The 15738-nt window shown below is 44.7% G+C and overlaps 1 long non-coding RNA gene across 1 annotated transcript in view; it reads left to right on the plus strand.

Moving 5' to 3' along the window:
- LOC103269744 overlaps positions 1-15738 on the plus strand; it is a 39822-nt gene that overhangs the window by 2107 nt on the left and 21977 nt on the right. Inside the window, exon 2 of the long non-coding RNA XR_002482493.1 lies at positions 11819-11914. This is a non-coding gene — a long non-coding RNA (uncharacterized LOC103269744). The remainder of the gene's footprint in view (positions 1-11818; positions 11915-15738) is intronic.

Consider the following 15738-nt stretch of genomic DNA (forward strand, 5'->3'; position numbering starts at 1 on the left):
TCGTCAAGTTGCCCAGACGGGTCTTGAACCCGCGGGCTCAGGCAGTCCACTCACCTCGGCCTCCCAAAGTGTTGGGATTACAGGCTGAGCCACCGAGCCCAACCCAATCACTTTCTTATAGTATTCTGATAATTGTTCTGCGTCCACATATGAGTGAGTACATGTAGTACTCAGATCTTTATGTGATAAAACACTTGAATATATGTATGTATAAAATATATACACATATATATTTTAGTTGGAATCTCTACCACACCTGGATAATTTTTATTTAGTGTAGAGACAGGTCTCACCAAATTGCCTGGACTTGCCTTGAACCTACAGGTTCACACAGTCCTCTCACCTTGGCCTCCCAAAGTGCTGGGATTACAGCTTGAGTTACCAAGCCTGGCTTTTATTTTTTTTTGTAGGAGTCTCACTGTTTCCCATGGTTATAGAGCAATGCCACTCTCATGGCCACCGCCGCCTCAACTTACTTGTGAACCTACCACTTCAACCCTCCAAGTATCTGGAACCACAAGTGTGCACCACCATGCCTGGCCAATTTTTTTGTTTACTGGAGAGACGAGGGTTCACAAGTTACTGCGGATGGTTTGGAAACTCTATGCTCAGGAAATCCTGTCATCTCCTCCTCTCTGAGTGCTCGGATCATTGGCATAAGCCATGACATCCGACCTGAATGATTCTTAGTGATTATTATTTTGAGTTGCCCTATTCTTACATCTTATGAGGTTTTCTTTTGATTTGCCAAAAGGTGGGAAAGCCTGCCAAATTGGTCTACAGTGAAATGTAATTTTAAAATGTCTGAATGCTTCCTAAAAGCAGCCTATGGGAAATTTATCTATCAATGTCTTACCTGTGCTAGCTACCCTGCCTTATTTTGACATTTAATGCTCGCATTCACTGTTGTTTTAGTATAAGATTTGTCTTCTTCCAAGATAAAAATTTATAGAAAATACATTTAAGTTGATTAGGTGAGTGGTTTCTTTGCATTTTCCACACATTGCTGGTATTGAGGGGAAAATACAGAAATGATCCCTGTCCTCTGTGAAAGTGTAAACTGCTGAGGTGGACCATTGTCATGGGAATAATGCAAGACTGCAACAATGGAGAAAGCAGAAAGAAGTAAAGTTTAATAAACACCTTTCACAGATTGGAAAGGAGTTAGAGGCAAGTGAGGTGCGGAAGGGCCAAGAATTGGGTTTTAAAAAGGCCTTTGGGGAAAGGGGTTTTAAGCCCACAGGACTGTCCAGGACTGTGGGTCTTTGATGTAGACTGTAGCCACATGAGTTTTATATTTTGTTGGTTCCAGACATTAGCATCTCATGCCCTCAGGTGATGGGCTACATGGGAGGAGTCATAGGGAAGGGGTTTTTCAACAAGAGACTTGAGAGATGCTTGAAATCCACAAACTTCTTGACCAAAAAGTGGTCTTATAATTTACATAGCTTCAGCCAACCAAGAGGTGATCTTTGATTCCCCCCGACAAGGAACCTGAACGTTTCCTAGAGATTAGTATGTAAACTTTGAGGTGAAAGGTTAAGTTGTTGGGTTGCCCTGGTTTTGCATCTAATGGAGATTTACTGAGGAGACTAGGTAGACTGCCTCTTGGCCTGCAGAAAAATGTAATCTTAAAAGGTCTTAATGCCTCCTAAAACCTGCCTATTGGAAATTAACTATGTCTAACATGTGTTTGGTTCAAAGCATGTCAGTCTAAGGAAAAATCGCTATGCTGAGACAAAATGTGAACTAAGTCTATTCGAAGTTTCTTGGAGTCCTACTTTCAATCTGGATTAAGTTTCACTTGTGAAAGGAATAAAAAAATCACAAATTATAAAATATCTCAACTAGTGAGAAGGTGTAAGAACCCACATGAAGCCTCTCAGGCACATGGGAGAGCAAGTTCAGAGTCTCCTGAGAGTGTAGTCACCAGGCACTTCAGTTAGCAGGACGCAAAAGAGGACGTCCCAAGTCATAGAATGGCCTGACTTAACACTTGATTCAGGCTTGTCTGTGTGTCAGTGCCTCTCCTACCTGGGTTCATAACCTTTAACAAAAAATGGAATCCACTTATTTTAGCTCCAGTTATTCACCATAAAATATATTTTATCAATACAGTCTGAAAAGTTTTTTAAAAATTTTAGGCAAGATATAGATAGATGTCTGGAAAAAATTAAATATCTAATGTTGGGTGCAGTGGCCCATGCCTGTGATCCCAGCACTTTGGGAGGCTGAGGTGAGAGGACAGAGCCCAAGGATATGAGATTGCCCTGGGCTACTTGGTGAGACCTCATTTCTACAATAAATTTTAAAAAAATAACCAGGATCCAGCTGACAACTAGAATTATACAATAAGATAATTTGTAACACAGAAATATTCTTTAATACATTACTTGTGAGAAAAAAGAATGATATGAAATCCACTCAGCCTGTGTACACAGTATTTTTTTAAAATGATACAGCACAAATTTGGCATCAACACAGGCACATACAATTTTGAGTGCTATATTTACATCACAGAATAGATTGCATATATTGCTCAGAGGAAAATTCACAGTAGGTTGGAAGGTCCTCATCAAGTTTTAATGTGTACAAAATGAACTGAATATCTTCTTAAAATGGAAATTCTGATTCAGAAGACTTGGAATTCACCTGAGCTTCAGCACTTCAGTGGCATATTCACAGCTCATTGCAGCCTTGATCACCTGGCCTGAAGGATGCTGGGACAAATTGGTATCAGGTGCCAATGCACAGGTGAAACACAACATCCATGCTGAGATCTACAGCCCCCCCAATAGTATATTTTCATATCAATCTAATAATAAACATTTCTTAGGCAGAAATCCATGTACAAGTATCTCCCATGGTGTGTAATCTCAAAAACTGTATTTATATTGTTTGTTTTTAGCATCCTAAAGAGGAACTCTCTTCCAATAATTTTTTTTTGAGTTGGGGGTCTCACTCTATCACCCAGACTGGAGTGCAGTGGCCACTGCAGCCTCAGCCTGCTGGGCTCCAGCGATCCTTCCACCTCAGCCTTCCAAGCAGTTGGAACTACAGGTGCGTGCTACCACACCCAGCTCATTTTTGATTTATTGTAGAGATGAGATCATGCCAAGTTGCCCAGGTGGGTCTCAAACCCACAGGTTCAGGCAATCTATTCACCTCAGCCTCCCAAAGCACTGGGATTACAGGCTGAGCCACCAGCCCGGCCCAATAATTTGTTATTCAGACATTTTTTTGTTGCTCTGGGCAGTAACTGCCATCCTGTGTAAATGTGCATGCTGTTAACCGTGTTCTCCATGAAGCTGATGGAGCATCATGTGAAATCTTAATAGTTCACATTCCCATCCTTCACTTGTATCTGAGGATCTACAGCATTTCCAGTGGGAAGCTTGAATATCCACAACTTCCCATGTTCCCCAACCACAAAGAAACTTTTTTTTTTTGAGTTGGAGTCTTACTCTGTCATCCAGACTGGAGTGCAGTGGCCACTCCCGGACACCGCAGCCTTGACCTGCTGGACTCTGGCAATCCTTCTGTCTCAGTCTTCCAAGTATCTGGAACCACAGGCCCATCGTACCACACCAGGCTAATTTTTTGGTTTATTGTAGACATGAGATCTCACCAAGTTGCCCAGGTGGGTCTCGAACCCGGGGGCGAAGGCAATTCACTCACCTCAGCCTCCCAAGGCACAGGATTACAGGCTGAGCCACCAAGCATGGCTGGGATTTCTTTTCAGGTGAGATGATCTGGACAAGTCACACCTACATGTTGAAAATATGCCTTTATTTAGTTTAAAATTAAATTGAATATATTTATTTTTTGTTAGAGTCTCATTCCGCCACCCAGGCAGAAGTGAAGTGGTACCATTTTATTCATCACAGCCTTGAACATTTGGGCTCAGGCAATTCTTCCATCTCAGCCTCCAATATAGCTAGAACTACAGGCCTTTGCTAATATTCCTGACTAATTTTTCATTAATTATATTTATAGTGACATGAATGTGCTATGTTGTAGATGTTGGTCTCAAACTCCTGGCCTCAGTCAATCCTCTCACGTCAGCCTCCCTAAATGAGAAGTTTCCTGGCATAAGTATGATGTGCAGTCAGTATATGCCTTTAGCATATGCACTATCTTTTCCTTGCTACCACCACACCCACAGGCAGGAGGGTCCAGAAGAGTGATAAAATCTACTTTTCTCTGTCTTTTGTCATAGGAGACAGTTTCAAAAACAGTGAGCTCCTGCAAGGTGTGCAACATGTGAGTTAATTCTTTTCTTCCCTTGCAACAAACACTGGCAATTTTTGCGACAGCAATGAATATATAGCTCCTCTGGATTACCTGCCTGATCAAAGCAAAGCAGAACAGGACAGGTAACCTCCCTTCTGAACACAACTTACACGAACATATCTGGCAACACTCAGCTTGACAATGTTTCCATGTTAATATCACATAGGGGACAGCTTGGTGCCATGGCTCACACTTGTGATTCCAGTATTTTGGGAGACGAAGTGAGAAGATTGCCAGAGTCCAGGGGTTCCAGACCAGCCTGGGCTACTTGGAAAGACCTCATTTCAGCAATGAATCAAGCAATTAGCTGGGTATGGTGGCACATGCCTGAAGTTTGATGTTGAAATATTGCCTGTGGCCAGCAGGTCAAGGCTGCAGTGACCATGAGTGTCCCACTGCACTCCAGTCTCGGCACAACAGCCAAAACAACAGACAAAGAAAACCTACATGCTTATTTTTAACAATGACAAGCCAACAGAAATAATAATGAAACAGCAATAATTCTGTCTGTGAATGCTCTCTTAAGCAGTAACATCAGAACTCACAATGACAAAAAGTCAGGTACCATGGACACCTCGCTTCTTTGTACTGACCACATGTTGCTGATTCAACCATTTAACCTTTTACAACAGTTGGAAGTTTCTGGTGGTGTAGGGACATTGACCACTTGATCTGTTTTTTTAGTGGCTTCATAATATGGTGGTAGGCCGAGCTTGGTGGCTTAGCCTGTAATCCCACACTTTGGGAACCCGAGGTGAATGGATTGCCTGAGTCCATGGGTTCCCGACCCACCTGGGCAACTTGGTGAGACTTCATCTCTAAATAAATTTTTAAAAAATTAGCCATGCCGGGCTCGGTGGCTCAGCCTGTAATCCCGTGCCTTTGGGAGGCTGAGGTGAGTGGATTGCCTGAGCCTGTAGGTTCGAGACCCGCCTGGGCAGCGAGACCTCATCTCTACAATAAATCAAAAAATCAGCCCGGCGTGGTTGTGCATGCCTGTAATTCTGGCTACTTGGAAGGCTGAGGCAGAAGAATCACCAGAGCCCAGCAGGCGAGGCTGCGGTGGCTGGGAGCGGCCACTGCACTCCAGTCTGGGCGACCGAGTGAGACTCCAACTCAAAAAAAAATTACCCAGGTGTGGTAGTGGGCACCAGCAGTTCCAGCTACTTGGAAGGCTGAGGCAGAAGCATCGCCAGAGCCCAGCAGGTAAAGGGTGAGGTGACCAGAAGCATACCACTGCACTCCAGTCTGGGTGTCAGAGTGAGACTCCAACTCAAAAAAAAACAATGGTAGTAAACCTGTTATCTACCAGTGTGTTTCTCCAGACCTACTCATTATTTACTCAAGTAACAGAAAACTGGAGCCAATCTATATGGCTAAATTCATTCCTGCTCCATTTAGAGTTATATTCTTATTACTAAACTCAGCATTAAAAAATAATTTATTGAAACTATTATTGGCTAGGCTCAGGAGGCCGTGGTGAATGGATCATCTGAGCCCGCATGTTCAAGAGCAGTCCAAGCACCTTGGCGAGATCTCCTCTCTACAATATATAAAAAAACTTAGCTGGGTGTGGTAGTGCATGCCTATAATTCGAGCTACTTGGAAGACTGAGGCGGAAGGATCACTGGAGACCAGCAGGTTGATTCTGGGTTGGCCTTGTGTGTGCCACTGCACTCCTGCCTGGGTAACAGGGTGACATTGACTCAAAAAAAAAAAGCATTTTTTGTATGCTTTCATACACCTGTGAAATTCAGCAATTAATCTATCACACTTTCTGGTGGAAATGTATTGATTTCCACAGTTATAAAGAGAGAAACTTCCTCATCGTTGTGATGTAACCTTGGGGTGGAGAGAGGAGGCACGAACACCCAGACCCTCCCTCTGTGAATTCCACTTGCCAGTCGTATCCTCCCACCACTCTTTCGGGTCTAAACACGTGGAAAGAGGGGCTTTTCGCAGAGGGCTCAACTGGTGAAGTCGTGAATGGGACAAGTCCCCAGGGTCCCAGCCTAGCCTCACCTACATTGAGGGCTGCTAGCGGGGACGTGTTCACTATCAGCTGAGGGGGACGCCAATCCCACCACAGCTGGGTCATCTGAGTTAATCCGCTTCCCCTCTCTGGACACCCCCGACATACTCACCTTCTCCCAGCTCCGGATGTCCCAGCAACCTCACTAAGGACTTCCACATTCTGCAGTTCACAAGGTGACAGAAGCTGAAGCAAAGACACGTGGATACCAAAGTGCAGGACACTGCAGATAGGACGACCCAACTCTGCACAGGCACAGGAGATGAAGACCCGACCAAAAGCCACCCTGTCACTTCCAGCTCCAGTCTGATTGACCAGATGAGACCTCAGCATCCATTGATTGGAAAAGCCTTCAGGCCCTGCCCTTCTGGTCTTGACTGACAGGAGGTGCAAAACGACTCCATAGGCAAAAATGCCTTTAGATTTCTCCTTGCCCTGGAGTCTGGGCAGAAGGGTAGGGGGGAAGGCTTGTGGGCCCCTTCGGGGCATGATGAGAGTTTTTGTCTCTCCTGGTTGGCGGGTCGCTGGACTGTAGGTCGACACCGCCTCTCCCGGGACACGCTAGGATTGTAGTCCTGCAGCTCCGCAATCCACCAGCTGGGAGCCATGCAGACGCCAGTGTTCCCAGCAAGCCCTGAAAGGGGCTCACAACCTCACATCTCTCTACCACGTTCCGGAACTGGGAGAAATCTCAACATTTTCTGGCCTCATATGGCTTGCATCTGATCGCATGTCCTGTCACTCAAGACTAGATGACCTGGATTTTTTTCCAATCAACAGATGCTGGGATTTGAAATGGGCAAACAGGAGCTGGAAGTGAGGGGGCCGCTTCCGAGCTCTTACTGGGTCTTAGTTTTCTCCATCAGCCTGGCGTATCTTCATTTTTGCCTGTGTTGCCCTGTGACACGCAGGTCCTGGGAGATTCGTAGGGCAGACGCTGAGACCCTCGGAAGGCAGGAGGTGGTGAGTGTGCAGGGAGGTTTCCCGAGAGGGGGAGTGGGGATAGACCCGGATGACCCGGCTCTTTAGGGACTGGCCTCTCCTGAGGCTCGGCACTGGTCCCTCGGTGTAGGGGGGCCTGGGGCGAGACCCTGTGGGCTTGACCCTGCAGCGACATCACCTGCTGAGCACTCTCCTTGTAGCCACCACCTCCAAGTGTGCTGAACCCGTGAGGGGCATGGAGAGGATCCGACATGTGTGGGGTGCTGGTGGGGGGGAGGGGAGACTGTGATCCTGGCCCACGCCCTTGCTCCTCCCCAGAGTTAAACAGTGGCTCCATCGCAGCATTAAGGAGGCCACTTGGGACAACAACAGTTCTTGAGTCCAGAAACCCCAGCTAGGACTCGTGGAGTGGAGATCCCGGAGGGACTGGGAGGAAAGTCTTTGAGAAGGGACAAGGGGAAGCCAGGATGGGCAAGTGCTGTTGGGTGACAGTCCTGCAGTGGCCTTATCTGAATTATCTAGGTGGAAATCTCCAGGGTCTGTCATTAGTGTCCTTGGCCATTTGTGTTACCAGGTCCAAACCCGGTTCTGTTGACATAAGGAGTTGGAGCAGGGGTTGTGACTTTATTTAGTAGGGACATTAAAACTAAGGAAATGAGGGGATGGCATCCTGAAGACACTCCTGGATCGTGTGTACTTGTTCTCTATATATATATATATTTTTTTTTAAGGTTGGAGTCTCACTCTGTTGTCCAGACTGTAGTGCAGTGGCCACTGCAGCCTCGACCTGCTGGGCTCGGGCGATCCTTCCGCCTCAGCCTTCCAAGTAACTGGAACTACAGGTGTATGCTAACACATCTGGCTAATTCTTTGATTTGTTGTAGAGATGAGGTCTCACCAAGTTGCCCAGGCGGGTCTTGAAACCGCGGGCTCAGGCAATTCACTCACCTGAGCCTCCAAAGGAGCAGGATTACAGGCTGAGCCACGGAGCCCGGCTGTGTGTGCTTTTTCAAAATTTTTATCCAGGCTGTAGGACAGAGAGCGGCTAAGATTAAGAGGTAGCTTAGGCTTGCAGACATCTGGGAGATGAGATGAATCCTGGAAAGTGGTGAATTATCTTTGTTCTTGGTTCACAGTCTCCTTGTTCCTTTATTAAACAAAACAGAGTTAGTGAATATACTCCCACTTTCCCAGAGTTGGTCTGGACAGCTGCATACTGGTGCCAACCTTGTCAACATTTCAAAATTATTTTAGCTACATGGAAACACACAAAGAGGCCAGAAATCCCCTCCCCACCCCAGTCTAAAATGGAGTTATGTTGAACTATTGAGCGTTGACTATCCCATTTTGGATTGGTTAGGTCTAAGTTTTATAGTATTAAATTTGTAACTCAAAAAATTTATTTTAAAGCAGGGCTCGGTGGCTCAGCCTGTAATCCCATGCCTTTGGGAGGCTGAGTTGAGTGGATTGCCTGAGCCCGTGGGTTCGAGAACCACCTGGGCAGTGAGACCTCATCTCTACAATAAATCAAAAAATCAGCCGGGCGTGGTAGCACGTGCCTGTAATTCTGGCTACTCGGAAGGCTGAGGTGGAAAGGATCACTGGAGCCCAGTAGGTCGAGGCTGCGGTGGCCAGGAGTGGCCACTGCACTCCAGTCTGGGCGACAGAGTGAGACTCCAACTCAAAAAAAAAAACCAAAACAAAACTTGCAAACCATGCGGCTGTCCTTGTGATGGTCCTGCCTAATGAGTTTGTTTCAACTATTTTTGTTCTTCCTGTGATATTCAATGGGTTTGTCGGACACTGCTCCTACATAGCCTCTTCTGTTCTCTTCAACCACACTGCTTAGTTGTCATAAAATATTCTCACCATGAATGTATGACTGCAGTATTAAAAATCTTCCCTTGTGGCCAGGTTCAGTGGCTCAGCCTGTAATTCCAGCACTTTGGGCGACTGAGGCAAGAGGATTGCCTGAGACCACGGATTCGAAACCTGCCCGGGGAACATGGCGAGACCTCATCTCTACAATAAATCAAAGATAGTCGGGTGTGGTGGCACATGCCTGTAGTCCAGCTACTTGGAAGGCTGAGGAAGAATGATCACCGGAGCCCAGCAGTTTGAGGCTGCGGTGTCTGGGAGCATACTACTGCACTCCAGTCTGGGAGATGGAGTGAGACTCCAACTCAAAAAAAAAAAAATGTTCCCTTATTACTGGGGATCATGGGAAGGCATGGTTACCAAGAATCCCATTGGCAAATGAGTAGATCCTCAGATCCTAATGAAGGATAGAAACATTTTTTTCCTTTAGTTGGAGTCTCCCTTTGTTGTGCAGAATAAGTGTGCTGGCACACTCTTGGCCACCACAGCCCAGTTAATTTTTTAATTTATTGTAGAGATGAGGTCTTGTCAAGTTGCCCAGGTTTGTCTCAAACCCAAGGGTTCAGGAAATTCTCTTGCCACGGCCTCCCAAAGTGCTGGGATTATAGGTATGAGCCTCTGCTCCTAACCAGAACTCGTACTGTTAATTTTCTGTCTGGATGCTGCATCATCTCCATGCAGAACATGGTTAATAAAATGTACATTTAAGTCAGGCTCGGTGGCTCAGCCTGTAATCCTGTGCATTTGGGAGGCTGAGGTGAGTGGATTGCCTGAGCCTGTGGGTTTGAGACCCACCTGGGCAAATTGGCGAGACCTCATCTCTACAATAAATCAAAAATTAGCTGGGCGTGGTAGCACATGCCTGTAATTCCAGCTACTTAGAAGGCTGAGGTGGAAGGATCACCGGAGTCTAGTAGGTCAAGGCTGCGGTGGCCGGGAGAGGCCACTGCACTCCATTCTGGGCAACAGAGTGAGACTCCAACTCAAATAAATAAATAAATAAATAATAAAAATAAAATGTACATTTAACAGGATGCCAGTTACTGTCCAAAATAACTCAGGAATGTCTGAGTAAAGAATAGAGGAGACTTGCTCTCTAGGATGCCAAAAACTAAAAATATAAATACACTTTCAGAGATTACATGCTGTGGGAGATACCTATAGTCTGATTTCTGCCTAACACATGTTTCCTTCTTATTTAATTGAGATTGTAAATTACTATATTGGATGGGTGTGGTGACCCTATATAATCTCAGCACTTTGAAAGGTTGAGGCTACAGATTGCCTGAGCTTGTGTTGGGCATTTGGTGAGACCTCATCTCTACAGTAAATTACAAAAACTAGCCAGGCATGGTTGCATGTACGTGCAGTTCTAAACACTTGGAAGGCTGAAGCGGAAGGATTGCCTAAGTCCAACAGGTTGAGGCTGCAGTGGCCATGACCTTACCTCTGCACTCCAACCAGGGTGACAAGAGTGAGACTCCAACTGAAAAAGTAATAATAAATTACGATAATTTTTTGCCAAAAGATCTCAGCATGGATATTGTGTTCCACCTGTGTGCCTTGACATCTGATACCAATTTATCCCAACTACTTGGGATGCTATGGAGGATGCATTCTTTCAGCCCAGGAGATTGAGGCTACAATAAGCCACGATTATGCCATGGCACCCTAGCATGGATAAGAATGAGACACCAACTGGAAAAAAAAAGTACAGAACCTCAGGCTAAATCCATGTATTCTGAATCAGAATTTGCATTTTAAGAAGATATTCAATTTATTGTATAAATTAAAGCTTGCCAGGGACCTTCTGACTCACAAGGAGTTTTCCGTCTGAGCAGTATATGTAGCATATTCTGTGTGATGTAAACATAACTATTAAAAATGTACATAAGCCAGGCTGGGTGGCTCATCCTGTAATCCCAGCAGTTTAGGAGGCTGAGGTGAGTGGATTCCCTGAGCCTGTGGGTTCAAGACCCACCTGGGCAATGTGGCAAGACCTCATCTCTACAATAAAATAAAAAATTAGCCGGGCATTAGAGTGCACGCCTGTAGTTTCAGCTACTTGGAAGGCTGAGGCGGAAGGATTGCCAGAGCCCAGTAGGTCGAGGCTGCGGTGGCCGGGAGTGTGCCACTGCACTCCAGTCTGGGTGAAAGAGTGAGACTCCTACTCAAAAAAAAGAAAAAAAAAAAGAACTTACAAATTTAAAGCTAGGGATGGTGTCTCAGCCATGTAATGCCAGCAGTTTAGGTGGCAGAGTTGAGGGGACTGCCAGAGCCTCTGGGTTCAAGAACAGCCTGGGCAACTTGGCAAGACCCCATTTCTACATGAAATAAAAAAATTTTCTGGGAGTGGTAACGCACACCTGTAATTTGGGTTACTTGGTAGGCTGAGGGTGAAGAAATACCTGAGCCCAACAGATGAGCACTGGGGTGACCATGAGCTATCCACTGCACTCCAGCCTGTGTGACAGAGTGAGAATCCCACATAAAATAAAAAGAAGCCCATAAGTTGAATGTTCTATTTAAATGTCTTAAAGGTTTTATTGCAAAACTATGTTGGGATTAATTTTCTAGAATCTTGTATAATGTGTTCTCTACTGATCACAATACTAGATTTGTAACCGAAGAGAACCCCATTAAGAGTCATGTCACTATTTTCCAATCAAACAGGACTTGCTGACTCTAAGCCAGACCTCATCATGTGTCTGGAGCAAAGGAAAGAGCCCTGGGATGTGAAGAAACATGGCACATTAGCCAAACTTCCAGGTAAGTGGGAGTGAATGAAGCAGATAACACAGGTTGGGGAATCAGAGCTTGAGATGTGGATTGGGAAGGTGGTCTGCTCCAATGGAAATGGTTTTTGAGAAGCCTGGGATTCTTTCTCCTGCTGTCATAAAGGGACATCTGTCATTCCATGTTCTGAAATTCTCCAAAAACTCTACTTCTTCAATGAACTTGGTCTGCAGTAAAATGTAATTTTAAATTGTCTGACTGCTTCCTAAAACCAGCCTATGGGAAATTTATCTATCAATGTCTTACCTGTGCTATCTACCCTACCTCATTTTGACATTTCACTGTGGTATTTGCTGTTGGTTTAGTTTAAGTTTTGTCTTTCTCCAAGATAGTAATTTATAGGAAATACATTTAAGTTGATTAACTAAGTGGTTTCTTTGAATTTTCACACACATTGCTGGTCTTTAGGGGAAAAGGCAGAAATGATTCCTGTTCTCTGTGAAAGCATAAACTGAGATGAGGTGGACTGTTGCCATGGTAATGATGCCATATTGCAACAAAAGGGGAAGTAGAAAGAAGTAAAGTTTATTAACCACCTTTCACAGATTGGAAAGGGGGCAGACAGAGGCAAGTGAGGCATGGAAAAGCCAAGCATTGGTGTTTTAAAGGCCTTTGGAGAAAGGGGGTTTAAGACCACAGGCCTGTCCAGGGCCATGGGTCTTTGATGTAGGTTGTAGTGTTATGACCAAGTAAGCAAGAAGAAGGTATGCCAGCAGGCTGTATTTGATTAATTATGAATTTATTAAATTCATGAGTCAAGAGTAGGCCAATGCCAGAAAAACTCTTGGCAAATTGGTGTAGTTTGTGGCAAGCTTTTATAGGTAAAATTTACTGTATTGGCTACATAGCAACTTAGTGACCATAGCAACTATTAACTACAACTTGGCAACTAAAATGGGAACTTCAGTCGTTAGGGAGCTTTGATTAATTTCATGTCCTAGGTTCAGCCAATGCCCAGAAAATCCTTGGAGTTCTGCCATTATGATATAGTTTAGCCAGACTTGGTGACTCAGCCTGTAATCCTGCGCCTTTGGGAGGCTGAGGTGAGTGGATTGCCTGAGCCTGCGGGTTCGAGACCCGCCTGGGCAACTTGGAGAGACCTCATCTCTACAATAAATCAAAAATCAGCTGGGCATGGTAGCGCATGCCTGTAGTTCCAGCTACTTGGAAGGCTGAGGTGGAAGTATCGCTGGAGCCCAGCAGATTGAGGCTGCAGTGGCCGGGAGTGGCCACTGCACTACAGTCTAGGTAGTTACATAGAGACAGGGAAGAAGAATCATTATACAATGGAGTTACCTTGATTATGTCATTAACCAAATATAAGAACAAACTATAAAAATGTCAAAGTGTAACATTTGATTTCAGTTAACAAAGCATACAATTACATGAATCTAATGGTGAAGGAGTTCTGTAATGGTTAGCAGGCAATGGTCAGCATAACCTCCCTAAAGGAGACAAAGTTGGGTGTCTGTGGTCATGGGAACATTACTGTAATCACACGTAGGCATTGATTCTTAGGTCAGGCAGGTAACTAAGATGAAAGCTTCAAACAAAATGGAGTAAGCTGGTTAATATTATTTTGCTAGCAACTTGATTTTATTAACTGATTTAGCTCATTCAGTAGCCACATGAGTTTTATATTTCAATGGTTGCCAGACATTAGCATCTAATGCCTTCAGGTGATGGGCTAGATGGGAGGAGTCAAGTGGAAGGGGTTTTCTAAAAGACTTGTGAGATGTTTGCAATCTACAAACTTCTTGACCAAAAAATGGTCTTATTACAATTTCTATGGCTTCAGCCAGCCAAGAGGTGATCTTTGATTCCCGCTTGACAAGGAACCTGAAAGTTTCCTAGAGATTAGTATGTAAACCTTGAATTGAAAGGTTGGATTGTTGTGCTGCCCATGTTTTGCGATCTGATGGAGATTTCTTGAGGGGAATGAGGTAGGCTGCCTCTTGGTCTGCAGAAAAATGTAATCTTAAGATGTCTGAATGCCTTCTAAAACCTGCCTGTTGGATATTAACTATGTCTAACATGTGCTTGATTCAAAGCATGTCAGTCTAAGGAAAAATGGCTATGCTGAGACAAAATGTGAACTAAGTTTATTCTAAGTTTCTTGGAGTCTTGCTTTCAATCTTAGGTAGTTGAGTTCAAAAGAGACCGCCTGTCCTGTTCTGCTTGAGTTTTGTCAGGCAGATCAATGGAGTCATATTCTCCAGATGTAGCAAAAACTGATAGTGTTTGTGGCAAGGGAGTGCAACTGAGGACAGGAAAGAAGAAACTCACGCTTTGGTTTCCATGTGGGAGCTCATTGCTTCACAATCTGTCTCTTGTGACAAAAGATACAGAAGAGTGGACTCTATTTCCACTTCTCTCTGGGTCCTTTTGTCTGTGGGTGTGGTGGTAGCAGGTGAAGGATTGTGCTTACATCTTTAAAGGCATATTCTGGGTATGTGTGGTGGCTCACACCAGAAATCCTAGCCCTTAGGGAAGTGGAGACAAGAGGATCGATTGAACCCAGAAGTTTGAGGGCAACTTGGACAACATAGCAAGATCTTGTCACTACATTAAATCAAAATATTAGCAGGGAATGATAGTGCATGTCTGCCATTCCAGCTACTTGGGAGGCTAAGATGGAAACTTTGCCTGAGCTCAGGAGGTCAAAACTGTGGTGAGGCATGATGGTTCCACTGCACTCCTGCCTGGCTGACTTTATCCAAAACCTACTTAATTCTATTTCATTATATAATAAAGGCATACTTTCTGTATGTAGGTGTGACGTGTCCAGATAATCTCATCTCAGAAGAAATCACAGAGAAGGAGGAGAAAGAAATAAATGACTGGTTCTCAGGTAAACGTGTCCCAGGTCAGGAGCTATGTCCAATTTTCCAACTGGAATGTCATCTTTTTAGAACTTGAAAGCCTTTATTACCGTACGTGTGATGGTTCTGCCTAATAAGTTTATTTCTATTAGTTTCTGTTTTTCTTGTGATACCAGGGGGTTCTGAGAAACACTTCTTCAATACACACTGGAGCCTTCTCTCAGTTTTCTTAGCTGGAATTATAGACGAACACCACCATGTCTGTTTTAATTTTTTTATTGTAGAGTTCATATCGTGCCAAGTTCTTTAGGGTGGTTTCAAATCCTTGGTCTGAGGCAATATTTTCTTCTTGGCCTTCCAATGTGCTGGAGTTGCAGGCTTGAGCCACCATGCTTGGCAGTTTTTACATTGAAATATGTAATAATTGCAGTTACTTTATGTGTATGTTGTAAATACTTTTTCTGCATAGTAGATACCAAGTTTTCCACCATCATTTTTTGAAGCAGCTATTTTCCCCCATTTTGTGGCCATAGCATCCTTCTCTTAGATTACTTAATTAAATTTATTAGGGTTCAATTATTATAATTATTAGGGTTCATTTTGGAGTTTCTATTTGGTTCCATGATCTGTTGTCTTTTGTGTACATCAGCACCACAGTTTTTTGTTGTTGTTGTTGTTGTTTTTGAGTTGGAGTCTCACTCTGTCGCCCAGACTGGAGTGCAGTGGCCGCTCCCGGTCACCGGAGCCTCGACCTGCCTGGCTCCAGCAATCCTTCCGCCTCAGCCTTCCAAGCAGCTGGAACTACAGGCGTACGCTACCATGCCCGGCTAATTTTTGATTTACTGTAGAGATGAGATCTCGCCTGCCCAGGTCTCGAACCCGCGGGCCCAGGCAGGTCTCGAACCTGCAGGCTCAGTCAATCCACTCACCTCAGCCTCCCAAAGGCGTGGGATTACAGGCTGAGCCACCGAGCCC

Source organism: Carlito syrichta, unplaced genomic scaffold (genome assembly GCF_000164805.1).
Source record: "Carlito syrichta isolate Samal-C Ts95f unplaced genomic scaffold, Tarsius_syrichta-2.0.1 Scaffold309475, whole genome shotgun sequence".
NCBI classification, from domain to species: Eukaryota; Metazoa; Chordata; class Mammalia; order Primates; family Tarsiidae; genus Carlito; species Carlito syrichta.